Consider the following 26968-nt stretch of genomic DNA (forward strand, 5'->3'; position numbering starts at 1 on the left):
TTTTCTGGATTTTCTTGTTTTAACTTCAGAAAATGGCACTTAAGGCTTGTTTCCTTTTTTCTCCCTTACTTTCTCTCCTGCTGTCTTATATCCACTACGTTTTTCTTGGACTTCTGGTCGCTCAGTTGTAAGGAATCCACCTGCAGTGCAGGCAGGTTCGATCCCCGGGTCGGGAAGTCCCCTGGAGGAGGGCGTGGCAGCTCACTCCAGTGTCTTTCCTGGAAAATCCCATGGACAGAGGAGCCTGGAGGGCTCTGGTCTATGGGGTCACAAAAGAGTTGGACGTGACTTAGTGACTCAACAATAGTAACATTTTTCTTACAATTGTGTTTTGATGATTCAAAAAGTATACAGTCAGTTTCCAAGTCTGTTAGTGGTTACACCTCAGTTTTGTTTGCTTGGTTTTTAAACAGCTTACATCTAAGTTTCTCTATGGTAAAAACGAAGTCTTTTTTTTTTTTTTTAAGTGAAATGATTTCGTACTCCCTCTGCCCTCTGTGTAATTATTCAGTTGAGGATGTATCTGTTTCTTCCACTTCCTCTTGTGTATCCCCTCCCAAATGCTAAGAGGTGAGTGGGTCTTTTCACCAACTCCTCTGCTTGCCTTTCCCGCCCGCTTGCCCTACTCTTTGGGAGGAACACGGTGCTTTCTGTGTTCCGGCCCATCCTGCAGGAGCTGAAACCTTGTCCTGTTTCTGGACTCGAAATCCTTGCCCTCATTCCCGCTCCGTCATCTTGCGTCGTTCTGCGGATTGTGAGCTCCCAGGAGGCAGGAACACAGAAGTCGCCCCAGGGCCGCCTTGGGCTCCTCATGGGCCTGATGTTGGCACATGCGTGTTTGTGGCTGTGTGTCTGCAAGGACATCAATGAACAGGTGAATTAGTGGGGGAATAGATGTGTGTGAGGGGTGAGTGTGTGAGACAGAATACACGAGTGGATGGGTGGGTTGATGTGCCCTTGAAAGAGTGGATGAGCCGGTAGGTGTGCAAAGGAGTGGAGTGATGCCTGGGGTCTGGGGAAATGAGAAGAGCCACCCCTGGGGTCTGGCGGGTGGGAGGGAAAGGTGGGCTTCCTTGCGTCTCTAGTGATCTAGGATGCCAGTGGAGCGGCATGTCACTTTATCCAGGAGGACACAGGTACTTTCCGGGTCCATCTCTGTCCATTCTTCCCTTGCCCACTACTCTGTGGACTATCTGATGCTGGGCCAGTGACCCCCTCCCTGCGTCAGAGGAGCCCCCGTACCAAGGAGCGATGTGACTGGCTTCCTCCCCCATCCCAGACACAGAGAACATCAAGGCCATCCAAGAGAACCCCCGTGGCTTCCCCTCATCCTCCCCGGCCCCTTGCTTCCCTTTCCCTAGGACCAGTGGAGGAGGTGACCTACTTCTGGCCCAGCAGCACCTGCCCCCGAGCCTGACTCCATTCTTCAGCTTCTCAGGGGTCTCCCACTGCCCTTTCCAGCACCCACTTCCTACAGCCTCCCATGGGCTCCTACCAGGCTGTCGTCCTTCAAATCTAAAAAATATTGAGCCACCCTCTTCTTGGTGGATCCTTCGTGTCTCACTTTTGTTTGCTCTCTGACCCTATCTTTCCCCCAGAAGTGCCTCCATTAGGATCGTCGGTGACCCACATCCGATTGCCGACTCAGCATCTGGACTAGGATTTCTTACCAGCGCTTTGAACTTGGAGTGTTCAGCAGTGAACGCCTGCCCCCGACCCATGCTCGTAGGTGTGCTCCCAGCCCAGAGGCCCTCTCCTGGCTTCTGGACAACACTTGCCCAGATGCTTCCCACGGTCTTACCGCTCCCCGTTCCCCACCCACACCTGGGACCTTTACCGTGTCTCTTCCACTTTCTTCCTAACTCTTCCCAAACATCCCACTTCCCCCCATGTCCGTGGCTCCTTCTCTGTCCCGGGCACCACTCTCTTCTTTGAGATGCCTGTATTGTTTCTCCCTGCTTCCACTTTTGCCCCCAGCAGTTTCTTTTCCCATTTGCAAGAGATAACGTATAAAAACGCCAAACTCAAGGTCTTTATCAGTTCTTTCTCTTGGCTTGAGGATAAAATCCGTAATCTTTACGCTTTGCTGTAAGGCTCTAAATGATCTAGACGTCACCTGGCTTGGTCTCTGCACATCTCTGGCTCTCCATGTACCATTCACATAGATGCTCTTTTGCTTACCGTGCTCCATCCAGCCCTTGCTCCACCTGTCTGGTCCAGGAGCCTTTGATCTGGCTCATGCTCCTTCTGGTCCATGAGACACCTCTAGTCCACACTGTATCCACTCCTCTGCTTCAGTCCTGCATGGTTCTCTCTTGTTTCTCTTCCTGGCTTAGCTTCCTCATCCTTCGCCTTTTACTTTATCCTTCTTCTAAGAAGCTTTCTCTAAAGCGGTCAGACCTTCTTCTTACACGTCCCTGGTTTTTCACAGTTTGGCCCCTTTCAATTTTGAAATCAATGCTCTGCATTAATTATTTCCACGCGAGTCTCCCCTGATAGCCTAGAAGCTCCAGAGGACAGAGATCATATTTTATTCACAGTTCCAGCAGCTCATGGGTGTTTGATAAACATGAGCTTGTTTCTTTGACCACGTGGGCAGGGGGCTGTGGAGCCTGCCCCCTGCAGGGCCAGGGGATGCAAAGGTTGGAGCTGGAGGGTGGGATCAGGGCTCAGGGAGCCCAGGGATGAGGATGGGGACAAAGGCTGACGCCTTGAATGCGGCTCCAGGCAGTTCGGTCTTCAACCTGTGAGCAGGGGGTGCCATGCAGTGGGCTTCGAGACTTCAGGGGACAGCCGTGCCCCACCGTGCTGCCTGGAGTCGGCCCTACCCTTTCCATGGCAACTACCCGACCTCACAGCTGTGCCTCCCATTCATCCATGGTGGTTGTATTGGCAGTTGGGCTATGAGAGGGGATGGAGAGACCCAGGGAAGACCTCGGGGAGGAGGTGGAGGTGTTGAGCAGGATAACGAAGAGCCCATTTCACACCCAGCCCTGTGGCTCAAGTCTACAAGGGTGGTGTGGCATGTGGCGAGGACTGTCAGAGCCTGGGTGAGCTCGCGTGGGTCGTTGCCCAGAAGTCAAGGGCCCCCTTTCACACACGAGCTCTGCTCTTAGAGCTTCCTGTTCTGCCCCTTCCTGTGATTAAGACACCGTTGACCGTGCAGTGGCCTAAGCACAGTCAGCGTTGTGTGGTTTGTCTCTTCTCGGGCTTTCCGAGTGGGCGTGGCCTTCCTACGGGAGATGCTGGTTCAGGAGGGGGGCACGTCTTCCCTATCAGAACTGCGCCCCCACATTTGAGGGGAGCAGTTTGTGTTCCCCACATGCCTGCTTCCTAATGCCAAATGGGGCCTCAGAAACCTTAAGCCTGGAAGCGACACCAACTTCAGGGACAAGCCCTGATTCTGGGGTCAGCACCACTCCACGGTTCCTGCAGAGATGGTAGACTATGGAACGTAGGCTGTGTGATTTCTGACCTATGTAACATGGTCCACTAACTCTCAGTATCCAATCCGTCCTCGGAGGGCACCCCGGAGGTGTTGCCAACGTGAGGGAAGAGGGCACTGGGTTTAGCTGTGGCCCTACTCTGCGGTCACCCCTGGGACCCGTGTCTGATGTCCGAATCTTGCAACAAGGCCTTTTACGTGCATCCCCTGGGGGCTTCTCTGGAGGTGATGCTGCCTGTGGGAGAGACACTGCTCCCAGCCTCAGTCGTGGTCCTTGAAGAGATGGCTTGCTTTGTGGCCTGTGCACGAGGAAAGACTGGTGTGACATGGGCCACCACTTCCCAGTAGCCCAGCCAACTTTGGAGGGCTTCATGGAACCGACACCACCTTCAGGGAGACCCAGCAGCCCAGCTTCCATCACGGTATTGGAGAGATAGTCCCCTATGTCCAAGTTCCTATGTTTGTATGAAAGTCCACCTCTGATCAATATTAAATTCCTCCTCCAAGGTTTTCTGGAGGTGATGCCAAGACTGGGGATGAGATGGAGGTTCTGACCTTAGGGAGTCTGTTGACCAAAATGACATCTGCCTGGCTTACCGAAGACGGCACGATGGTTACTGCTAAGATCCCATCTGGCCTGGAACAATCTCTTGGAAATTCCCTTGGCCATCAGTCTTTCTTTGTGGCATATATATGTGTGTATATATATATATATTTTTTTTTTTTTCTTTTTTGATGCTCAAAACTAGGGCTCACGACCTGGGCTTCATGTGCCTGGAGACTATTTGCTTGGCCTGCTCAGAACTAGACAGGTGTTCCTTGTGACGGCACACATGCCGTCTTCTTTTTCTCAATTTGCTCAGGACCAGCCCCTCACATGTTCCTCTCTGCCACATGCCATGCCCACCCTCCTGCCGTACCCACCTACCCATTCTCGCAGATCCAACACAGTGCCTGACACCTAGTAGGCATTTGATCGGTATTTTTGGAGTGATGAATCAGAACATCGTCCACTTCTGCTCCTTGGGACTTGCATCCTTGGAGGGCTTCCCGGAGGAGTTGCCCACTTTGGGGATAAGCCACCCGTTTCAGCACCCGCGCCAACTCCTGACAGTGGAGACAAGACTTCCGGCCTGTTTGTGCTTGTCGCATGTCTGTGTTGTAGTCGACCTGCCCCCTGATTCTCTCCAGCTCTGGAAGACTTTCTGGGCGTGTCCCCAGCCTCTGTCCTCGGCGTCCCTGTGTGGTACTCGGAGAGATAGTAGACCGTATAGCGTACGCTTTATCTGTGACGTATGTAACACGGTCCACTAACCCTCAGTATCAAATCCGTCCTCGAGGCCCCCGGAAGTGACGCCATCTTCAGGGAGGCACCCTCGGACGCAGCACCAGGCCTCGCCACGACGCTCGAAGAGATGGTTTTCTGTATGGCATGTTCCTTTCTGCATGATGCGAAATCAAATGCTCTCGCTCTCCTTGTATCAAGTTCTGCCTCGGGAAATCTCACCGTCTCTGGGGAGTGGATCTTGCTTCTCTTTCGGGATCACTGCTGCTCTCTGGCATTCAGTGACAATGGTTGACTTCGCAACTCTTGTTTAGTATGACACCATGACCTGCTTCTTCTCAGCATCAAATACAGCCGTGAAGAGGTCCCCAGAGGAACTTTGCAGATGCCAGCCATCCTCCAGCGTCACTGCCATCGTGCGGTACTTGAAGAAATGGTTTACCGTCCCACATACATTCTGAATATGTATGTGGGACGGTAAACCGCTTCTTGGTATCCTGCCCAGCCATCAAAAGCCTCCTGGAGAAAGCCTGAAGTTAAGAGAGACGACGCTGGTCTCCGCGCCCTCCCTGCTCCGTGGTCCTGGCGGAATGGTTGACTGGTAGATGTGTACTTAAACTGTTAATGCTTGCGACGCCATCTTCTCCTGTCAAATGCAGCCTTCAGGGGCTTCCCTAGGACAGTGCTCACCTCTCGGGAGCTATCCTGTTTCCACCGTGGCACACCCCTCACCCATGGTCCTTGAAGTAACCGTGGCCAGCATGGAGAATGCTCTCAGAGGGCTGTGCCACCTTCTGCGTCCCGTCAGTCTCAAGGCTATGCTCGCTGACGTCAGGACCACGTGCCCATGTAGAGGTGGATACGGGGCCCACAAGACGATGCCACACCAGGTACTTGAAGAGACACACTGACTCATATTTCTCATTGACAATGCATATACAGTCTATCTTTTTTCCATATCAAGCTTAGTCTTCTCGGGGAAGACGCCTCGGCTCTGGACTCAACACTGAACCTCCACGAAGACCTGGTTGGCCTCAAGTGCTTTCAGACGACGTGCAGTCCACACGCCCATTTCTTCCCCCATCTCCCATCCAGACTTGAGGAACTTGCCGAAGATGCTGCCAGCCTGAGAGGCAAGTCGGAGCCCTGGTTCTGGCACCCGCGCCGACCTCACGGTACCTGGAAAGGGTTCCACTGCGCTGCATGTGTGTGATTAACAGCGTATGGAATGTGGTCTTCTTCTTTTCTGTATCGCGTTCAGCCTCGAAGGTCTCCGGGAGGTCATGTCCACCTCTGAGACGAGGTATGGGTTTTGGCTCCAGGACTGCTTTGAGATACTTAAAAGAAGTTGACCATGCTTCATACGTCTTACTTACAAAGCATGTGACTCAGTCCACCTTTTCGTAACAGCCGCTGCACCTTGGGGGGCTTCCTGTAGGCAGTGCTGAGTATCAGGCGTAGCGCTCGTCCCGGCGTCTTCTCTGCTGTGGGTTCTCGAGGGGTTTCTCTGTGCCGCGTCCACTGTGCCGCTAGCAGACATTGCATAGTGGCCTCTTCTCAATACTGCATCTGGCCTCTGAGGGCTTCCGGAAGGCGGTGCTAAGGAGAGGAAAGAGACGCCGGTTCTGACATCAGCCCTTCCCACGGTACCTGAAAAGATGGTTGACCACAGAACATGCGCTGTCTCTATGTCGTATGTAATGTGGTCCACGTCTTCTCAATATCAAATTCAGTCGCAGAGGGCTTCCCCGAGGCAAAGCCAACGTCGTGGGAGACACGCTGGTCTGGCTTCGGCACCATTTCGCTGTATGTGGAGAGATGGTCGACCATAAAACGTACGTGTGCTTTATGACGTATGTCACATGGTCCACTAATTCTCAGCATCAGTCAGCCTGAGGGGACTTCCTGGAGGCCACGCCAGCTCGGAAGCAGGTGGTAGGCGCCATCCAGCACAGATCACGGGCTTTATTTCCCCGGCCAACACTCAGCACTCAATCCCAGCCTTACCGGGCATCCTGGAGGTGGTAGTGGCATTGGGCGTGAGTGTGTGTGGTCTTGGCCGCCCTTGCTAATGGCTGGCAACTCATGATGTAGATTGCCAGGGCTTCGGGAGGTGGTCCCAGATGAAGGGAAGCGAGGCGAGGTCGGCATCCCTTCCTGGTATTTGAAGACGCGGTTGACCATGGTGTGTACGCTTTATTTATGACGTAGGACACATGGTCTACTTCTTCTCGATATCACATCTTCGCCTTGGAAGACCTTCCAGGAGGAGATCTCAGCTTTGAGGAAGAGCCACTGGCCCGGTGTCAGCACTGCTGCTGCTTGGTACTTGGAGAGAGGTGGTCCGTGGCGCGTTCGCTTTATTTATGGCGCACATTACACGGTCGACCTCTTTGCGGTATCTAATCCCGCCTTGCAAGCTTTCCTGGAACTAACATCAGCTGCGGGGTGGGCACGCTAGTTCTGCGCTCTTTGCCACGCGGTGGGGTGTGTTTGTGATGCATCTGTCCTGTGTGTGATGATGACTGATGCGCGGCAGCCTTCTTCTCAGCAGACCTCGCTGGCTTGGCGGCTCCGAGGGCAGGGCTAACTTGCGGACGAGGAGAATGGCTTCACCACGTGCCTGGGTACATGAGGTGGTTGACCAGAGAGCACACGCTTCATTTGTGCCGTTTGTGACCTGGTCCACTAACCCTCAGTATCTAATCCCCTCTTGGAGAACTTCCGGAAGAAGTGTCCACTCTGGGGGAAGAAGACTTTGCGGGATCAGCCGGTCCTCCGCCAGACTCGGAAGAGAACACCGTCAAGGCGTCTGCCACCCTCGTGCTGCGCACTACAGATCTGGACTTGTCTTCAGCAGGGGATCTTGTCTTGCAGGGCCTCCCAGCTGTGAGGCCATCCACACTCAGGGGGAGGGGCATGCTGTCTGTACCACCCCAAAGTACTGGAGTGACCAGGGTGTGTGACCCAGGTCATACACCTCAGTATCCAGGGAATCCTTGGGGGGAAATTTAGAGGGGAGAAAGCCACCTTGGCTTGGGGGCGTATATGTCTCTATGGTAACTGAGAAAAGTTTGCCCCAGGGGTGAACCAAAAATGTGGCAGCTCTTCTGAGCAGCATCTCTGTAGTCTCACCAGCCTCTGGCCACGATGCCAGTTTCAGGATGCTGAGGCTGCTACCAGGTCTCCACTGGGGGACTTGGATGGACAGCATGCACTCAACCAGTGGCTTAACCCAGCACTGCAACGGCCACAGAGTCCAGTTCCCTACTCACAGGACATCCAGGATCGAAGGTCAAGTCTGGGGAAGAATCACTGGTGTTCTGGTCAGTGTTCACCCATGGTACCTGAAGAGAGGTTTTCTGGGTTTCTGTTTCTTTAATGAGGATGAAACACACCTGGTTAACCTCTTTTCCAGTATCAAATCCCATCTTGAAGGCCTTCCGGTCCAGACCTCAGCTTCCGGGAAAGACGTTTACTGTCGGCTCCCGCCCAGTGGACAGAAATAAGTGGGTGACCACAAAGCCTGACTCATGTTGCCTGGTCTACTAACCATCCGTCTGCAATCCGTATTAACAGGGCTTCTGGGATTGGCTGTCAAGTCTGAGGAAGAGCCAGCTCATGCCAGTGTAATTGGTGGTACTTGAGGAGAGGTTTTCTAGGTCTCCGTTTCTTTCATGAGGATGAAACACACCTGGTTAACCTTTTTTCCAGTATCAGATCCCACCTTGGAGGCCTTCTGGTCCAGACCTCAGCCTGTGGGATGGGGTGCTGTGGACACGAATAACTTGTTGCCCACAAGCCTGCCCTGTATTTCTGATTTTAGTTACCTATTCCACTAACCATCAGTATCTTATCCATTCTCAGGAGTACTTCCCGAAGGAATGCCCACCTAGAGGAAGACCATGGTCCCCAAGATAGCTCCATGCCTGAAACACGCAGGTAGGTCATCTGTAGTTGGATTTAGCTTGGACTTAGCCCGCAAGTCCCATGTTGGTGAATGCCTGTTGCATGGCCAGCAAGCCCTGGACAGTATAGGTTGCCTAGACCACTGCCCCACAATCTCTGGTTTATTCCGCAAAGATGTCCTAGACATAATGACATCTTTGGGAAGAAAAATCAGTTCTGAGATCAAGACGAGGCCTTGGGGGTCTCTAGAATTGGTCTGGGATAGGAGCTGTTTATTTCCAGTAGGAATTCTGAGTGCATGTGCCCCTTTAGGAATGCTCGATGCTACACCAATTCAGGGAAGGGAGCTTTATCACCAGCCCTGCTCCAGGAGAAATGAGCAGACTGCAGGCCATGTGCTTTACCTGCGGCACACCCGGTTCACTTACCGTTGTATCTACTTCATCCTTAGGGAGCAGTGCTGCTGTCCAGGAAGAAGCTGTGTGTCTGGAGGTGGCTCTTTTCTGCGATCCTCAAGGAGAGGTTTCCTTCGTACACTCCATCTTTTATGACAAATTACTCACACCAAAGGGCTTCCCAGCGGCTCAGCTGATACTGAACCCACCTTCCAATGCAGGAGATACGCGAGATGCAGGTTCCATCCCCGAGTCAAGAAGATCCCCCGGAGATGGAAATGGCAAGCTGCTCCAGTGGACAGAGGAGCCTGGCAGGCTGCAGCCCATGGGGTCGCAAAGAGTTGGACATGACTGAGCATGCACACATCAGGAGGCATCCGCACCAACCTCTCTTCAGTGTCAAATACCAGCTTGGAAGATGTCCTGAACGACACGGAAGTTGTCAGCTCAAGTCCAGGGTGAATGAGCCCACACATCTGTTTTCTTGCTCTGCATGGTGTATCTGATGCTGATGCTCCTTTCGTATCCTTTCCAGTAGGACTCCATGGAGGTGAAGCCAGCCTTTGGGGAAGGAAGTGGTTCTTGGTCGGCTCTGGGTCACAGAGGTAGGTCTTCTGCCTTGTGTTTGTTTCAATGGCAGTAGGCCATGTCTCAGTGCTGGGCTTTTTTGTGGCAGCTGGGGAAGAGGCATGGGTTCTTGGGAAGCCCCAGGTCTTTCCACTTCATCCCCACTTGGTTTGATGAGTGTCAGAACGGCTGCGGTGATAGCCATGAACGGCGCTGAAGAAAGTGAAAGTGTTAGTCGCTTGTTGTGCCTGATTCTTTGCGACCCCATGAACTGTAGCCCACCAGGCTCCTTCATCCATGGAATTTTCCAGGCAAAAATACTGGCATGGGTTGCCATTTCCTTCTCCAGGGGAATCTTCTCAACCCAGGGTTCGAACCCAGCTGCCTGCATTGCAGGCAGCTTCTTTACCATCTGAGCCACCAGGAAGGCCTACCAGTCTTTTATATCCTGTTAGCTGATGCCCAAACATCATTCCTTACACAGAAAAGAGCCATGAGGGGAAAAATAGAGAAAGGTGAAGAAGTGGGGTCACGGCGGGGGCCATCGCCTCTGATGTGTCCAGGGTAGAGGCTGCTGCGATCTTGCAGGCTGGGCGCTCTGGTGGCTCACCGGGGATCAGAGACAGATTGTCAGGGTGGAGGGGGCCAGCCTGAGTGGTGACCCTCTTTGTCCTCAGCTCTAAAGGCCAGCTATGGAGAGAAGGGAGGGCACCATTATACCACTTAACAAGAGAAAGCCTGGGTTTCTTTTTCTGTGAATTTTGAGTCCTAGCTCTCCAGGCCTGTTGGGTGGGCCTGCCTCCTTAGTGAAATGAAAGTCTGCAGAGATCAATATTCCCCCATGAAAGAATTATGGTCAAAAGGGTTTTGCAGTAAAACAGAAAAGCTAACCCAGATGTGGCCCAAACATTTGGCCAACTGACTTCCAGAAATGAAAGTTGTTTTTCTTCCTTAATTCTGCTGAATTAAATGGAAGGTAGTGGAAAGTAGTTAAGTGGTGTTTCATGTGGAAGATGGAGGCCTGGCTCTATCCCCATCTGTCCCTACCCTGGCTTGGCGCTTACTTTACTTAGGACTAACTTGATATCATGCATCTGTTTTTAGAACCACAGCTTACTTGGAAGATTACCTGGACCCGTAGCCGATTCCTTGCAGGGGCCTGGGTGTCTGTTCACTGCAGACCACGTCTCCGGCCTCTTGACCACAAAATGTGGGATTTATCTGTGAATTTGCTCCTGATGCATTGACCTTGGGGTGCAAGCCATTGCTGGGACACTTCCTGAGGCCTGATATAGCAATATTTCTAGAAGGAGATTACAGTTTCCCCATCAAGGAAAGCTCCAATTCCTGGAAAGCAGTTGTAACTAAATGTTCTCTGTACTGGTGGAAAATATTTCACAAGTGACCTCTTTTCAGTGTTAAGTCTTAAAGGGTTTCTTGGCTGACCTCCGGAAGCAACCCCAAGACATTCGATTCAGACTCTTTGCTTGAATATGACACATGTCAACTCGTCCATCTGGGGCCACACAGGCTCAGGAAAACTTCTCCAGCATCAGCGGAAGACTGCACGATGTTTTGTTTTCTTTTTTGGTGTGTGTTTTTGACCAGGGCTTATCTTCGATACTTGAAGGAGAGGTTATCCGTGTTGTCTTCTCTTTATTTATGATGAAACATACACGGGAAACCTCTTTTTTAGTATCAAATCCCACCCTGGAGGCACGTCCGGTTCCCTGTGCATCCTTCAGGGATCGGACGTGGCCAGCTGCACTCTGAGTAGCCAGGGGAAGGAGGACTGTCGTGTGTCACAGGGCGGGGGTGGAGGGTGGCCTCCAGGATCCAGCCCTCCAAAGGACAGCTTCTTGGAAGGGAAGCCACGTTTGGAGAAGGGCCCAGCTTGCTGTGTTGGAGGGAGGCTGCGCATTATGGGTCTCGTCTGTTTGATGACTCACGGTGGGTGGTGGCGCCTCAGGGTGGGATCCGGCCCGGATGGCTCTCTGGACACACCAGCCGCTCTCCAGGGTAGCTGAGGGGATGGTAGACCGGTGACGTGCACTTCATTTATGATGTAGGTCACCCGTTTGACTATCCACCAGCACCCAGTCCATCTGTGGGATGACGTCTTGGTGCACATGGCGACTTTGGAAAAGATATAGGAGGATGGGGGACCGGTGTGGGTCTGCTGTATGGGAAGAGGGGTCACCCTCTTGGGGGGGTCCGTCTCCCGCCTTTTAAAAAAAAAGTAGAAGCGATCGTCAGTCAATCGTCTCTTCCCAGTCAAACCTCTCCCAGGAGGATGGTTAACCTGCACTGCAAGCATCCGGGAGGAGGCCCAGCCCACAGCACAGGCTGAAGACAGGACATGTCTTACCTGCTTCAGGGTCCAGTCTGTCCAGAGTGCGTGCGTGTGTGTGTGTGTGTGTGTGTGTGTGTGTGTGTGTGTGTCTATGGCCAATAGTGCTAATGTTGGGAGCACCTTCTTTCGTGACGTCAACTCTCTTCTGTGGGGTCTGGAAAGAGGCTGTCTAATGAGGTTGTCATGTATGAGATGAATATCACATGGTCCATCTCTTTTCAGTAGTAAAACTACCCCAGAGGATTTCCCGGGTGTGACACCTGATTCCCGGCAGCACCACTGGTATCTGTACCGCCGCCAGTGAGTGAGCAGCTGAGGCCCCGGCCTCGGTGTGCTCGCAGGCAGGTTTCAATGTGCCTCTTCTGGATCGTTACCACCTGTAGAACCCAGCCTCTCCTTGAGTGCATTTCAAGTCCACGTTCATTACTTGGGGAGGAGGCTTTGTTGCCATCACTCATCTCCGTGTCTGTTGTTCAGCATTGTTTCGACCTAGGAGGACCCATCCAGACTGTCAGATGCTGCTTCAGAGGCATTCTGGACATGACACTGATGGCAGAGAAAGGGCCCTGGAGTTCACCATCTATGAAGGTATGGATGCTGATATCTCACTCAAGACCATATGCTCAGCTTAGCACATGTGTCTCCTGGTCCACTAATTCTGAGTGTCCTTCCCTGGTAGCTCAGCTGGTAAAGAATCCACCTGCAATGCAAGAGACCCTGGTTCAATTCCGGGATTGGGAAGGTTCCCTGGAGAAGGGAACGGCAACCCACTCCAGTATTCTGGCCTGGAGAATTCCATGGACAGAGGAGCCTGGCAGGCTCCAGTCCACGAGGTTGCAAAGAGTCAGACAGGACTCAGAGACTTTCACTTTTGCCATATGTAAGACAAGTTCTGGAGATGAGGCTTGCTCCAGGCGGTGCAGGTGGGACTCACCATCTGTCACTCTCTTCTTGGACTGCCTGGTGCATGGGTCTCGCAGCCATGACAGGGGCCCTAGAAAGTAAGGGGAAACTCAGAGCCTGTTTAAGACTGGAAATTGCAACAGGCACACTTCTGTCCATGTCTCATTGGTCAAAGCAAGTCACACAGCCAAACCCAAAGACACGTGATGGGAGGTCCACGGCAGCACGAGGAGGTTACGAGGGTGGGATGTGGGGACAGGGGAGCATGTGTCAGCCATCCACATGGGCCACCAGAAACTCGGGCTTCATTCACCGTACCTCCCGTGTCCTGTCTGCATGGGCGCTTCTGCGAGCTGAAGCAGTCAGCAGTGGCGACACTGCCAGGCCCAAGGTTGTTCCCCTTCCTCTGAGGCAGTGTCATCCTTGAGCTGTCTTCTGTGTTTTGACAATCGTGAAACATCCCTTCTGGCACCCTTTTCATGAAGACATGTCGCCTGATGCACCAGCAGGGCCCATTTGCTCTCAGAAGTCTGCTGAAGTGATGCCACCGTAGAGAAGCTGAGCTGCCGAATGATCCTGACCTGTGGTGCTTAAGGAGAAGTTGCCCGTGTCTTTTTCGCTTTATATGTGACGAAACATTCGCGGTGCACTTCTTTTTCAGTATCCAATTCAGCCTCGAAGACTTCTTGGTTCCAGTGCCAACTTCACGGAAGGCATGTGGGCACTTGTAGTAGACTCTGGTCAAGCTTTTTGCACCCCCCCGCTCCAAATCTTTTTTTCTTCCCCAGTGTCCCCTGATTTATCTCATCTTTGAGCCCCTGGATCAAACCTTTCCTGAAGCTTGATGGTTTTCAGTTGTATAAGCCAATCAGTTATATGAAGCCTCTCTCTCCATTTATTGTTTTGGCCAGTTTGCATTGGGTTTTATCTTACTTGGATACAAACAGATGATCCCATGCTGCTGCAGTGATCCAAAAAACAAAACAAAACAAAACAAAAAAACACCTTGCATTTATCTTTCAAGGATATATGTCTCTTAGTTCAGCTATCTTCAATATCCCAAGGTGAATTATTGGTGAAAAATGACTTTTTCGTATGGATTTACTGTGTTTGCACTTCAAAAATGTTGTCCTCTTGGTTTAATTTATGAATGACAAGTAACCCCCAATTAATGTGTTTTGTGTCCAGGGAACACCATTGGCATGGGCCACTCTCCAATAGACCTGAAGGACGGTTGGACCCCAGAACATCTCCCCTGCCTCCTTCACCCCCAGGCTCCCCACTCCCTGGGAAGACTTCCTGGAAGTGATGCTGACTTTGGAAAAGACATCATGTCTTCATCCCCACTGTCCAGTGGCCCTCTGTGATGGACTTGCTGTATTTGTCACAAGTCATCCTGAACAGCCTGTCTTGTAGACTAGACCATCTCTCGACGGAACCAGGAGTGTCTGTAAGAAGGGGCTGCTGGAGTCAGGAGCTTGCCACACACCCTAGGGATGGTCCACGGACAGCAGATGCTACTTCGGTGGCTTGTCCCACCTAATTTGAGGTCCTTGGCTTCGCATTTCTCAAGAGGATGCCTTGCAGAACCACTGACTTATGGAGGAGATTTTATTTCAGGGTCCCAGACCACCCCATTTCCTCTGAAATGATGCTCCGCATGACCATTTGTGGACTTGATCGCAAACATACAGAACCCAGCTGTACTGATTATTGGATTCTGCCTGTGAGCTCTCCCTGGAGTCGTGACTGAGAGAGAGGCTGGGGTTGACTGACTTCATCCATGATGACCATTTGGCCTACCTCCGCCCCGTGTCAGCCTCGCCCGTGAGGGCTGCCCGGACACTGCAGACACAGAGTGCCGTCCGCCTCCTCCCAGGTGAGCAGACGCCCCATTGCCTTCGCGCACCCACTGACTGGATGGTACTGGCCGAGGCCCAGCCGCTGCACCCTGACGCTCAGTGTCCCTTCTACGCAGGCGGACCATGGGCTGTGAGCACGTCCGTGCCCATCAGGGCTGACCGCTGGTACCTGAAAAGAAGTCGCCCATGTTCTTTTCGCTTGATATGTGACGAAACAAACATGGTGCACTTCTTTTTCGGTGTCAAATCTCAGCGTGAGGAGCCCCCTGGCCCCATGGCAGTTCACGGAAGGGGCTCTGGTGTCCCTGCCTCTCTGGGTATGTATGTGGAGGCTGAGTCCTCATCCACCGTCTGCTGGTGGGTTCAGGGACACCCAGTATCTGTCCATCCTTGGTTTGATCATAGGTCATGCCTGCCTCTAAGAACGGGCATGACTACGAGAGGCCTCAGTCACGTTTCCCACTTCCCGCTGCAAGAGAGGCTGGGTAAACATGTCCAGGTTCCAGAGTGACGAATTTCACCCAGCATTTGAGGGGGAGGTTCAGATGAGAAGCGGCCCCCTTCCCGAAATAATATAACTAAATATCGGCAGTGCCAACTACAAAAACTCAGAGCCAATGAAAACGATCCACCAGCCCTCTCCAGAGGTGGAGGTGGATGGTGCCCAGGTGCATGGATGTTAGCTGTGATCGTCCCCTGGGGGACTGCCCCCCACACCTCCCTAGGAGGGCTGATCAGGGACACCTGCTGTGGTGGAGGGCGGCGGTCCCTGGGGTTCTAGAGGAGGGGTTTTCCCAGGACAGCCATTTCAATGGGGCTAATTCTGCTCAGCCCATCTTTCTAGGTTCCAGTCCTGCCCCTGAGGCACGTGTTCCCAGATGTCGTTGGCAAAGCAGGGACATTGGTGTCAGCCCCCTGGTTGGGACCGACAAGTTGATGCTGTCCCATCTTTCGGCCTCTGCACTCCATGCACCTGCCACCATCTTCCCACAGGAAGCACCACAGGGCTCCATGGACCCTTCTATTATGTGGTCCTTGAGAGGTATTCCCAGGTGAATTTGTTTTATTTATGACAAATCGATCTTGGCCAGCCTCTTTGCAGTATCAAATCCAACATGGAGGAGGGGCCGTCGGAGCTGGGACTCTTGGCGTTGGCAGGTCCGGAGGGTAAGTGGCCAGTTGCTGTCTAGAGAGTTCGAGTGGCAGTCCTGGACAGTCGATCCCCTAACGCTCAGTTTCTTTCTTCCTTAGGAGGAGTTTCTGGAGCTCTGCCAACTGGGACCAGAGGCCGCAGGGTTGGTTCCTCTCAGTGCTCTGTTTGGTACTAGCAAAGAGGTTGTCTGTGTTTCTTAGCTTTGTTTATGATGAAAAATATGGGTACACTTCTATTTGAGTATCATATCCCATCATGGAAGCCCAGCTCCAGCTTCCGGGAAGAGACGTTAATGACGAGCCCCATTAGTGGCACTTGGGTGATGCTGGGCTCAGCGGCTGCCTGCGGAACGCTTGACTCCTGCCCCCCCCATCCTTGGGGGCCTGTCCTCCCTTCAGAGACTGTCGTGGGGGCACAAACAACTTTGGAGAAGAAGCAGCTATCACTAGAGGTCCATCAAGAAAGGCTGTCCAAGATGTGGCTGACAGAGCCTACCCGATGGACCGAGTCAAGTGCCACCCTCCTGGGTGATGGGAAGGCTCAGATGTAGGAACACCTGCCAGGGTTTCTGAACCAAGATAGAGGGCAGCTGGCCCCAGAGCCCCAGAGTCTCTGCAGCCCTGAGGACCTCCTGGAGGGGGGATTCTGGTTCTGAGCCACCCATGGGATGTGCAGTGGCCCGGTGATGCCTCTGTCCTATACCCAAGGAAACAGGAAAGGGACAGCTTTCAGGACTGAGCCTCCTTCCTACCTGGGAGGCCGTCCACATCCTGCAGCTGATGTCAGGGAGAGCCACCCATACCTGCGTACAGGTAGGTCAGAGGAAGGCTCGGAGGGAGCGTGAGGTCTTTGATGGGCATCTATCTCTGCGCGTGAGTGCTCACCATCCATTTCTTTTGCAGGAGGATGTCCAGCAGACACAGGAGGAGCGTGTCACAGAAGCTGGTCTGAGATGTTCGAAAGGAGGTTGTCCGTGATGTATTTGCTTTATTTGTGGCAGATATTGCACGGTTGATCTCTTTTCTTCATCAAATGCCTTCTTGAAGGATTCGCTGCACGTGAGGGGTCAAGCTCCGGCGTGGGGAGTGGGGAGGTGTTACCCAACTCTGAGGGCATGGGAACAGATGGTTGACCAGATGGCTAGTGTTCTCCTCTGTTTTTCTTCATTTCTTCTTTTGTGAATTGAGAATGTATTAAATGATACCCTATCATCCTGTTTTTTTACAGTAAATCTGTCAATGTGAAAAATTAGGCTGTGTAACACCAATTTCTTTTAAACAGTTGACAAATAAATGTGAACAAAAAGTTGTTTAGCACTTTTTTTTTTTTTTTTTGAGTTTTAGAAGAATCCTGAACCAAAGCCTCCAGTGTTTTGGTTTCCAAAGCTTAACCTCTGAAAGAACAGATGAGCCACCAGAAATACACTGAACAAATTATAATGATAAAGATGAGATGATCATGGGAATTGTTATGACTGTGTGGCAGGTATACTGATGTTTTAGTATGAAACATTTTTCAGATCGTTTTATTTTAATAATAACTTTTTAAGACAAAATACCAGTCTTCTTGGGAAAGTTATAATTTTAAAATTCTTAACAGAAAGTGACTACAAAGTCTTTACACACTCCTCAAAGGCCCCTCTGCTGTATCTCATCTGATTGTCTCTGACTTATCTTTTTGTAGTTTTGCTGGGGAGCAGAGTGCTGTTTTTAATACGTAAACTTGGAGAAGAGTTCCTCGAGACTTGTAGGCAGGTGGATTATTCAAGGAGAGTTCTCCAGGAAGACCATTCCAGAGGGAAGTGGGGGTAACAAGAGAGGGAGGGGGTTATGCTCAACAGTGAGCAGAACACGGTTATCCGCTCATAGACCCGTGGTAGCCCACCTGGCATGTTTATCCTCAGCAGGACACTCGGCGTGGTGCCTGCTTCTTGGAAGAGACAACAGGTGAGTTGGCATTGATTCCCCAGGGCCCCTGCAGAGGAGTTTCATGGCTGGTCACTACGTCTGTTCCAAATCTCAACTGGCTGCCTACATTTCAGTTTTGGGAATTATTGCTTAAACGGTATGTCCTCCTCATGCATGACCATGCTTGTAAGATCCACTCTTGGGTACTTGAGCAATGTTGGTCACAAACTTAGACCCTCTGATCCCCTAAATATCCATGGCCCATTTATTCTGGACAAGGCTCCATGGAGGAAACACCAACCTAGAGGGCGTGGCATACTTCCCGATGGCCCGTGGAAAGCACTAGGCTATGTATGTTTGCTTTATTTATGATAAATGATGCTCGGGGGACGTCAGGGGTTCAGGGTTGCTTCCTCAGCAAGCCAAGGCTGTAGGGGAAGGGCTCTGGCTCTGAAGATGATGGGGGTGACCTGGTCCCCTCCCCTTGGGGTCCATTCATCTCTAGAAGGAGTGCCTGCCTCCACCCTTGTGACAGGCCGTAGTTTTCCAGGTCAAGGTTTTTTTGAACCAATTCCAACTTTAGAAAAGCAATACTGGTATTAGTGCCTCTCTGTGGAATAAGAATGGAGGGTCAACCACAGAATATGTGCTTTGTTTCTGAAGAGTGCCTTTTGGCCCATTTGTCTACTTCCCGGAGGTGATGGCAACTGTGCAGAACAGGGACTGAGTCTGGGATTATTGCTGATGTATTGTTTGCTTTAGGTCGGGAAGACGCCCTGGAGAAGGAAATGGCTACCCACTCCAGTATCCTTGCCTGGGCAATCCCATGGATAGAGGAGCCTGGTGGGCTACAGTCCATGGGGTCACACAGAGTTGGACACGACTGAGTGAGTAACACTTGTACTTTCGCTTTAGGAAGCACGCTTTACCAGGAATTCACAGCAGCTATTTTGGTAAGTCTCTGTATCCCCCCAGTCTACCTGAAAAATGATTTCTCCGGAAGTTGTAAAACTTTTTGGTTGGGAGGGAGGGTGGCTGGTAAGCATCATGTCCTGCTGCCTCTCGGTGGGGTCTGATGTGGCACTGTTTGTGATGTATTTGTCTAATGCGCCCCAACAGCCTATCCTGTCAATTCACCAGTGCTGCGTTTGGGACCTTCCAAATACAGTCTCCCTTTCTAGAAGGTTCTTTGATGTCCTCGTCCCTCCAAGGTATGAGAAAGGATGTACACTTTACCACACTCTGTGTTGTAGGAGTCCTCAGGAGGGCTTCACGGAATTGACCTTAACTTTAGGAACGTTGCCTGGAGAATCCCATGGAGGGAGGAGCCTGGTAGGCTACAGTCCATGGGGTCACAAAGGGTCGGACACGACTGAGCGACTTCACTATGATATTTTCAGGACTTACCGAAAGGATAGTTATTCCTCCTGTATTTGCTTTATTTATGGTGACTTTCTGAAGCCTGTTCACTTTTCCAGAATGAGACTCTTGCTTTTCCAGACCTGATTGGGGTGGAGATATCAGGGTTTCCCTCAGCAGGGGGGCTGACAGCAAGGCAGACCCCAAGGGGCCAGGGTCTGATGTCATAGTACCTTCCTGGAGTTTAGAAAGGACCTGATGGCCTTCAGTGGCAGCTTCTCTAGCTGTATCATGTTCTGGCTTGTGCTTCCCAGGGCTGCTCAATGTTTGATATTCAAAAGGTGGATATTCCTTCTATGTTTACAGGATTGACAGCTAAACATAGAGGAAAATCCACATTTTAAGTATCTAAATTTGCTTTTGAGACATTGCTGCACACAAAATCTGCCCCCTCATTGAAGAGAGAGGAAGGTTAACTGTCGCCCCTGAACACAACCACACACACGCACACACACACACACACAACACGGAGGGAGTGAATGTACTCCAGCCCCTTCCCCCTTAGTGATGGGACAGGCGACCCTCCCGGCCACCAGCTCCAAAGGCTTATGCCTAGTGGACCTGTCCTGTGCTATCCCTATTTTTGACGGGTTGTGCTCAGGTTCATACTTTCCGGGACTAAATCCTTCTTTGGTATTTAAAAGGTGGATATTCCTTCTATGTTTATGTTATTTATGGTTAAACATAGAGGAAATTCCACGTTTTCAGTATCAAATGCTGCTTGGAAACTTTCCTGGACTGAAATCTCCATCAGGGGAGCCAGGTGGGGCTAAGCCCCTCCAGGGTAAGTGGAAGTTGGTGGACCCCGGCACATGTGATCCGTTCCTGGGACATGTCTGCGGACCACCTGCTTGTCTTGGGGAGACCCTCCCGCCAAGCAGCCAACTCGGGGGGAGAGGCTGGGGTCCCGGTTTCTCCAGGGCAGCTCAGCAGTTTTTGCTATGTGTCTTTCATTTCAGATGGATCGTGCCTAGGGTGATGCTTCCTGGGATCCATCCTCTTTGGTATTTAAAAGGTAGATTTTCCTTCTATGGTTACGGGTTTGGTGATTAATCATAGAGGAAAATCCACATTTTCAGTATCAAATGCTGCTTTGGAGACGTGATCGGGACTGACCCGTGGGCAGGGGCAGGAGGTAGGGCTGAGCCCCCGACCTGGGTTAGTGGAAAGGTGGTGGGCGGCGGAGCATGTGCTTCCTTCGTGTCATATGTCTGCTGACCATCACCTTTAGAGCCCTCTCGCTGAGGAACGCACCAGCCAAGGAGGCGTGGCGTGTGGCCGCAGCTCTGCCACAGGACTGGACACAGCTTCACTGGCCGTCTTGCTTCCGTTTTCGGTAAACTACGCACGCAGGTCCTTTCCAGAACTCCATCTTTCTTTGGTATTTAAAAGGTGGATATTCCTTCTATGTTTACGTGATTCATAGATAATCATAGAGGAAAATCCATGTTTTCAGTATCAAATGCTACTCTGGAAATGTTTCTGGAAGAGACTGGAGGGCCAGGCTCGCTCCCAGGTCCCCGGGCCTGGGCAGGTGGAAGGTTGGTGGGTGGATGGCATGCCATGTCTTAGTTAAGGACGGACACCTGGGGTTCATCCATACTCGGGAACCATCTCTGGCTGAGCAGCCCACTCGGTAAGATGCACATTGTGGGTCTCTCGTCCATCCATCCACGGAGGCTTGTCCACCCGACGTGACTTTCATGTTTGATGACTGAAGCACAGATTGGAGTTCTCCTGGACAGAATCCTTCTTTGGTATTTAAAAGGTAGATTCTCCTTCTATGAGTACATTATTTACGATTAATCATAGAGGAAAATCCACGTTTTCAGTATCAAATGCTGCTTGGAAACCTCGGAGGATGCGACATCGCCATCAAAGAAGGAAGAGGGTGGTCAGGGGTCTCCTGTGCTCTGTGTGAGGTGTGCCGTTCAGCTGACTTGCCCTCGGTCTTGTCGTGCAGTCCTGAGACTGCTCTCGGGATTACTTCGAGTCTGAATGAATTGTGTTCTCTGTGTGTTTGCCATGTTTATGTAGCATTTTCTAGAGCCCCCTCTTCTGCAGGAATCTTACCTGAGGGTCAGCGTTAGGAGGGGGCCCTGGTGGAGGTACCACTTCCGGGATGCAGGATTCACCCACGGCCAGGAACTCTGCCCACAGCTCCGTGTTGCCTGCCCACTAACCCTGCCTGTCCAATCTGTCTGTCTTAGACTCACTCCTGGAGCAGAGGCCAGCCCTGCCACAATGCGAGCGGCTTTCCTCCTGGTAGTGGTGTTTGCTCGAAGAGAGATTATCCTTCTTGGTTTTGCTTTGATTGTCATTAACATGCATAGGGCAATCTCTCTGAGAAGCGAGTGCCTGCCTGGGAGGGCTTCTTGGAGAATCAGAGGTCAGGACCACCACAGGGTGGGCAAATGCATGCTGACCACTCTGTATGCCTCTGTCTTGCTGTCTGTGACCTGGTCTCTTCTCTTCATCTCCTGCATCCTCCCAAGAACTTGCCGGGAGAGATGATGGCTTTGAAGAGGATGCGGTGGTTTTCTGTTCAGTGTGGGATGTGGTGTCTTCCTTGGTGGGAAGACTGCTTAGTGTGATGCTGAAGCCGCCACGAGCTGTCACTCTGGCCAGTGTCCCCAGCCACGATGCCAGGCTCTGGAAGGAGACCTCAAGGTCAGTGTGTCTCCCAGCTATGAGGAAAGAAGGCTCAACAGCAAGTCAGGGTCTGGCTCATCCTTGACTCATCTGGTCTACCCCATGGACTGTATCCCGCCAGGCTCCTCTGTCCGTGGAGTTCTCCAGGCAAGAGGACTGGAGTGGGTTGCATTCTCTTCTCCAGGGGATCTTCCTGACCCAGCAATTGAACCCTCGGCTCCTGCATCTCCCACATCGCAGGCAGATTCTTTACTGTCTGAGCCACCAGGGAAGCCCCCACCCGCTCTACACACTCAGGCTATTCTTGGGCTGACTTCTGGGCTTTAATGTCCTTTTGAGGGAAGGGAGTGGGTGTGGCTGCTAGTCTAGAGGAAAGGAACCGGGTAGCCCTGAGTGCCATATTTTATGATACTTTCCCTGGGACCAGAAGCCCAGTGTTCTCTTAGTCCATAGTCCTCCTCTTGGCCTCATAGCTAGTTGTGATGGGAGGACCCTGGGATGTCTGATGACATTATCTGTTTCATTGGAGAGAGTTGGCCCCTGGGCATTCTTTTGTCCTTTAGTGAATCTTGCCCTAGATGAGTGCTTTTGAGTGGCAGCTCAGGGGACTTTCTGGGCACAGTGTCAGCTGCAGGTGGAGGGATGCTGACCGTAGCACTGCCGCACGATTTGTGAGTGAGGAGCAGGTCATGGACTGTGTTGCTTTCCTCTTTTGCTTTTGCTCTTTAGTGATGCATGTGATTGTGTCTTCTAACCCCTGGCAGCCCCCCTGTCACCAGAGCAACTTCCTGGAGGGAAAGACTTTGGGTGGAAGGGCGGTTTCACAGGCTCTGAAGGACTGTCGGTCATCTGACGCCTGCTGTCGGGTTCTGCAGGACAGCGCTGGCTTTGGGAGGCAGTCCTGTCTTGGAGAGATGCTGGGGAGCCCAGCCACCCCAGGGCCGGGTCTCAGTGCGCAGGGGCGGGGTCGCCACCGGCTCCTCCCCCTTGGTCTCGGGACCTGCAGGAGGCGAGCCCCCTCTGGGGCGGCTGCGGCGTGGTCCTCACTGGAGCTGCCCTTTGGTACTTGAAGAGAGGATACCCTTTGTATGTTCACTTTATTAACGGCGAATATACAGAGGGAGACTCTTATTTGCGTATCAAACTCTGACTGGGAAGGCGCTCGGACCCAGCTCCACCTTCTGGATGGAGACCCTGTTGTCAGCCCCTCGCAGGTATGTCCTTGCTTCCCAGGCCCAGATGTGGGCTCTGGCCATGATGTCAGCTGCAGGTCCTCTTCTGGGGGACTCCCCAGAGGCTGCGCCAGGCTGGTGGAGGACAGTGGTGGCCTTCTGTGCATGCTGTCTGTTGTCTGTGCTGAGTCTAATGGTGATTTGCTCTTTTAGAGACACGTGGACCTACCCTTTCTCACTACCGAGTCCCACCCTGGAGACTTCCTGGTACCATGTCTAACTCAGAAGAGAGACCTTGATGTCAGACCCTTGTGAAGGAGACGCATGAGTGATGATGGACCACAGGGCTCTGGCTTTATTTATGATGATTCCAAGCAGGATGGACCAACACCTGCGAGTCCATCCCAGAAGGCTTCCTAGAGGTGGCGCTCACTCAGGGGAAGAGGCTGAAGTTTCCTGGCCAAGACTCCTCTTCGATGTTCAGGACAGCACCCTCCTGCTCACGGTCCCCAAGATGAATCTGTAAGAACTCTTTCTGTTTGTGATTCGTGGTTCCAGTCCTGCCTGGAGAGAGTATCCTCCGCAGGAAGCACCCAGCTCTGGGGAGGAGCATGGGAGCCATCGCCCTGGGCCAGGTACGTGGATGCTGAAGGTCAGAGGGAAGTGCTTCTGTCTCCACGTGTGTTCTCCAGGCCTCTGACCTTCCTGCATCCCGTTCATCTCTAGGATGACGGCTAGAAGACGAGGGCTCTGGCTCTGTGTTTGTGGAGACATTTCTTGAGGTGTGTAACCATCCACTTGGTGTACAGCCTGACCACCGTGGGGGTCCCCAGGCCCTGAGGCCAGCATCGGGGAAGACGTATTGCCATGGCCCCGTCGGCGAGAGGTGGGTGCCTCCCCCTGGGGGATGAGCTAGGTTTCCTCCTCGCCCGTGGCCTTCCATTTGTACTTCCATAGGGCCTCCTTGGGGTTGAGGCTGCCGTGGGGAGCTGGTCGTGGTCTGCTGAATCCATTTCTCTGTGGTACGTGGAGTTAGACTCCTTTTCAATGTCGACTCTCCTAACACGGCTTCCTGGTGTGATGCCAACCTCTGGTAGGGCATGGGGAGTGTGGGGAGGAGGCCCCTGTGGGAGGTATGATGGTGACCATGGGGCCTTGACTTCATCCATGATGTAAATTCACCCAATCCCCTCACCCTGGGTGCATAGTCAGGACTTCCTGGAGGAGGTGTCCATGCTGGTTCCACCTCCAGCATCATTCTGCAGAAAGCAAGAAGCTAGCTGAGCTCTGGGCATGCTCTGGAAGGCCGTGGGGTTGATCTTTTCAGGAATAAGCCCTGATTTGGAGTGATTCCTGAAAATAACATTGATGTCAGTGAAGGGGCACTGGCTTCTGCCCATCCCCAAGCTGGGATGGAGAGCGGTCCAGCAGGCATACACCTGGCAGGCGGTGTCTGCCCCCTGGCCTGCCGATTCTGCATCCCCCACCCCTTCCCTAGGATGTTTCCTGGGAGACAAGGCCAGCTCTGTGAACAGTAGCGATGGACCTGCCCAATGCTACTACTGTTTGGTACTTAAAGCGAGGTTGCCCTTTGTATATTCGGTTTTTTGACGTAGAATATACAAGGGCAAGCTCTCTGTGAGTATCAAACCTTGGACCCAGTCCACATACAGCAAGGGATTCGGTACGTGTGTGCATGGCCGTGTGTCCAGTGGTGTGTGCAAATGGCTTCAGGGTCACCACTTGGCAGAGGTGACATCTCAGGCACACGGCTGACTTTAGAGAAGTTGATGGGCCCTGGGGAGTGGCACCCCTCCTGGTTCTGCGTGGGGTGGGAATGGGGGCGGTCAGGAGGCATGCACTCTGTGTGTACGACCCGGGTCCTGAGGTGGCCAGGTCGGTCCCAGTGTGGGTGGTGGCCGCATCGTCACTGCACGTGTATGCTGGGTGCCCGTGAACTGATGCACTAACCCTCAGCATCTAATTTGTCCCCAGGACTGTGCCTTGAAGACGCTCCACGTCCTCCCAAGGCAGTGGCTTTCTTTCCCGTGCTAACCTTTGGTACTTGGAGAGTGGTTATCCCTGTCCTGTTCGTTTTACTCATGTCGAATCGTACAGGGTCATCCACTTTTTCAGTATCAAGAGCGCAGACCGTAGAGCTCGATTTCCTGTGTTTGGATCCTGCCTCTGACACTTACTAACCGGGCAACCTTGGGCAAGGATATTTCATCGTGCGGTGCCTGCTGTGTCGTGTGGAAGGGGGGCCGGAGGGCTGTGGGGGGCTGGGTGAGTTAAGACTTGTACATGGCTTAGAGCAGAGTTATAGTCGAGACACTGTGTGCTAGGAAATGCTTGGTAATGGTGATGCGATTATCGAAATTTCTCTTTGGCATTTTGGAGCGGTGTTGAGATGTGGGCAGCAGATCACCTTCAGGTATGTGCGTGGATGCTCGAGCCCACTGTGTTCAGTGAGGGTGGCCGAGGCTTTGGAAGTGCAGCCACTAAGCCCTTCTCCTGATGCCATCCGGAAAAGCAGGGTACAGTGGGGCCCTCGGCTGTGACCGTGGGCCACCAAGAGCGTTGGCTCCAGGGAAGGCGGACAGTCCTTGGCTCTCTGCCCGAGCCGCCCTCTGCGGGATGCTAGGGCATGGTCACCTAGCAGAGCGAGCAGCAGTTCAGTTCCGCCTCCCCGGCACCTGGAGACACGTGGTCCGTGATGCGTGTGTGTGTGTGTGTGTGGTGTGTGCACGCACATGTGTGTGTGTGTGTGTGTGCTCAGCTTGGCTGAGTTGCAGTCCCTGTCCATTCTTGAACTGAAGACCTGGGGGTGCCAGTGTTTCTGTCCACGTCGCTATTTCATACTTGAGGAGAAATTATCCTTGGTGTGTTCACTTTATTTGGGATGAATCATACAAGGACAATTTCTTTTTGAGTATCAAATCCTGCCTCAGCGGACTTCCTGAACCCCATGACGAGTTCCATAGAGATGCGTGTGTCAACCCTTTGGGGTCTCCTGCCTGGCTGCGGGCTGAGAGCTTGCAGGGACTCGTGCTGGGGGACCACTGCTCGAACCTTCAGGAACTAGCGGCAGGGCCAAGCTTGGCCAGGGGCCACCGGGCTCCCTGGTACTGTCTCGACCTGCATTGGTCATGGGTATGTGTGATGAGTGACCCAGCATTCAAGGCTCATCAGATCCTGCTTCTTGAAGTCACTGCTTGGACACGAAGGCAACTTTAGGATCAAGTCATTGCTGTCAGCTCCCCTGTCCCCTGCCTGAGGACGTGAGCAACCCCCGAGTAGGCAGCCGACTCTGTGTGAAACTGACCCACTAACCCTCATTGTTTGGACTACCTGGGAAGAACCTTCTGGAAAGGACACTGACCTTGGAGACGAGGCCAAGTTCTTCTGGATGGCACAGTTCATTGATGCTTAAAGAATGGTTGTCCGTAGTATGGTCTCTGTATTTATGGTGATTAATATCGGACAGCCAATATTTTAGTATCCAAACGTCCAGATGTGCTTCATGGCTTTTCTTGAGGATGGTGCTAACTTCAGCAAGAGGACACGGGGGCCTAACTTACCACGGAGCATGTTTTTGCTGATGATCCCTGACAACTAATTCAGTGACCTGGGAATGCAAGCCTGCAGCACGATGCCCCTTGAACTAACACCAGTTTTGGGGTGGACATACTGTTCGGGTGCTCAGGGCTGTTTGGAAGATGCTGGTAATGATTCATCTGGCTTTCTCTTTTTGTTACTCAATCTCAGCCATGAGGAATTCCTGGACGAGAGACTGCTGTCAAGCATCTCTCTAGGCAGCTGGAAGATGGACTGGGTCATTTGGTTTTCCCACCCCCTGATCTTTGGCATAAATCTGATCATGAAGATGTCTTAGAGAAGATGCAAAATTAAGGAAATCACAGTCCATTTCCTGCCACCGCTACTA

General features: G+C 52.3%; 21 non-coding genes across 21 annotated transcripts; all 21 read left to right on the forward strand.

Moving 5' to 3' along the window:
• On the forward strand, nt 3397-3526 carry MIR379 (microRNA 379). The gene has a single exon (NR_129734.1). It is a non-coding gene; the product is annotated as a microRNA 379 (primary transcript).
• MIR411A (microRNA 411a) lies at nt 4661-4787 on the forward strand. Its single transcript, NR_129744.1, has one exon. It is a non-coding gene; the product is annotated as a microRNA 411a (primary transcript).
• On the forward strand, nt 6367-6469 carry MIR380 (microRNA 380). Its single transcript, NR_129735.1, has one exon. It is a non-coding gene; the product is annotated as a microRNA 380 (primary transcript).
• MIR411B (microRNA 411b) lies at nt 6527-6628 on the forward strand. The gene has a single exon (NR_129745.1). It is a non-coding gene; the product is annotated as a microRNA 411b (primary transcript).
• MIR1197 (microRNA 1197) lies at nt 6866-6994 on the forward strand. Its single transcript, NR_129560.1, has one exon. It is a non-coding gene; the product is annotated as a microRNA 1197 (primary transcript).
• On the forward strand, nt 7033-7146 carry MIR323A (microRNA 323a). Its single transcript, NR_129698.1, has one exon. It is a non-coding gene; the product is annotated as a microRNA 323a (primary transcript).
• MIR758 (microRNA 758) lies at nt 7346-7446 on the forward strand. The gene has a single exon (NR_129793.1). It is a non-coding gene; the product is annotated as a microRNA 758 (primary transcript).
• MIR329B (microRNA 329b) lies at nt 8044-8167 on the forward strand. The gene has a single exon (NR_129704.1). It is a non-coding gene; the product is annotated as a microRNA 329b (primary transcript).
• MIR329A (microRNA 329a) lies at nt 8356-8462 on the forward strand. Its single transcript, NR_129703.1, has one exon. It is a non-coding gene; the product is annotated as a microRNA 329a (primary transcript).
• Nucleotides 11199-11311, forward strand: MIR494 (microRNA 494). Its single transcript, NR_129768.1, has one exon. It is a non-coding gene; the product is annotated as a microRNA 494 (primary transcript).
• MIR543 (microRNA 543) lies at nt 13415-13537 on the forward strand. Its single transcript, NR_129780.1, has one exon. It is a non-coding gene; the product is annotated as a microRNA 543 (primary transcript).
• On the forward strand, nt 14854-14974 carry MIR495 (microRNA 495). Its single transcript, NR_129769.1, has one exon. It is a non-coding gene; the product is annotated as a microRNA 495 (primary transcript).
• Nucleotides 16815-16918, forward strand: MIR3958 (microRNA 3958). Its single transcript, NR_129740.1, has one exon. It is a non-coding gene; the product is annotated as a microRNA 3958 (primary transcript).
• MIR376E (microRNA 376e) lies at nt 19457-19562 on the forward strand. The gene has a single exon (NR_129731.1). It is a non-coding gene; the product is annotated as a microRNA 376e (primary transcript).
• On the forward strand, nt 19814-19925 carry MIR376C (microRNA 376c). Its single transcript, NR_129729.1, has one exon. It is a non-coding gene; the product is annotated as a microRNA 376c (primary transcript).
• MIR376D (microRNA 376d) lies at nt 20186-20295 on the forward strand. The gene has a single exon (NR_129730.1). It is a non-coding gene; the product is annotated as a microRNA 376d (primary transcript).
• On the forward strand, nt 20570-20673 carry MIR376B (microRNA 376b). Its single transcript, NR_129728.1, has one exon. It is a non-coding gene; the product is annotated as a microRNA 376b (primary transcript).
• On the forward strand, nt 20934-21048 carry MIR376A (microRNA 376a). Its single transcript, NR_129727.1, has one exon. It is a non-coding gene; the product is annotated as a microRNA 376a (primary transcript).
• MIR1185 (microRNA 1185) lies at nt 22901-23012 on the forward strand. Its single transcript, NR_129559.1, has one exon. It is a non-coding gene; the product is annotated as a microRNA 1185 (primary transcript).
• MIR381 (microRNA 381) lies at nt 24559-24686 on the forward strand. The gene has a single exon (NR_129736.1). It is a non-coding gene; the product is annotated as a microRNA 381 (primary transcript).
• Nucleotides 25061-25178, forward strand: MIR487B (microRNA 487b). The gene has a single exon (NR_129764.1). It is a non-coding gene; the product is annotated as a microRNA 487b (primary transcript).

This window comes from Capra hircus, chromosome 21, assembly GCF_001704415.2.
Source record: "Capra hircus breed San Clemente chromosome 21, ASM170441v1, whole genome shotgun sequence".
Taxonomy (NCBI): domain Eukaryota; kingdom Metazoa; phylum Chordata; class Mammalia; order Artiodactyla; family Bovidae; genus Capra; species Capra hircus.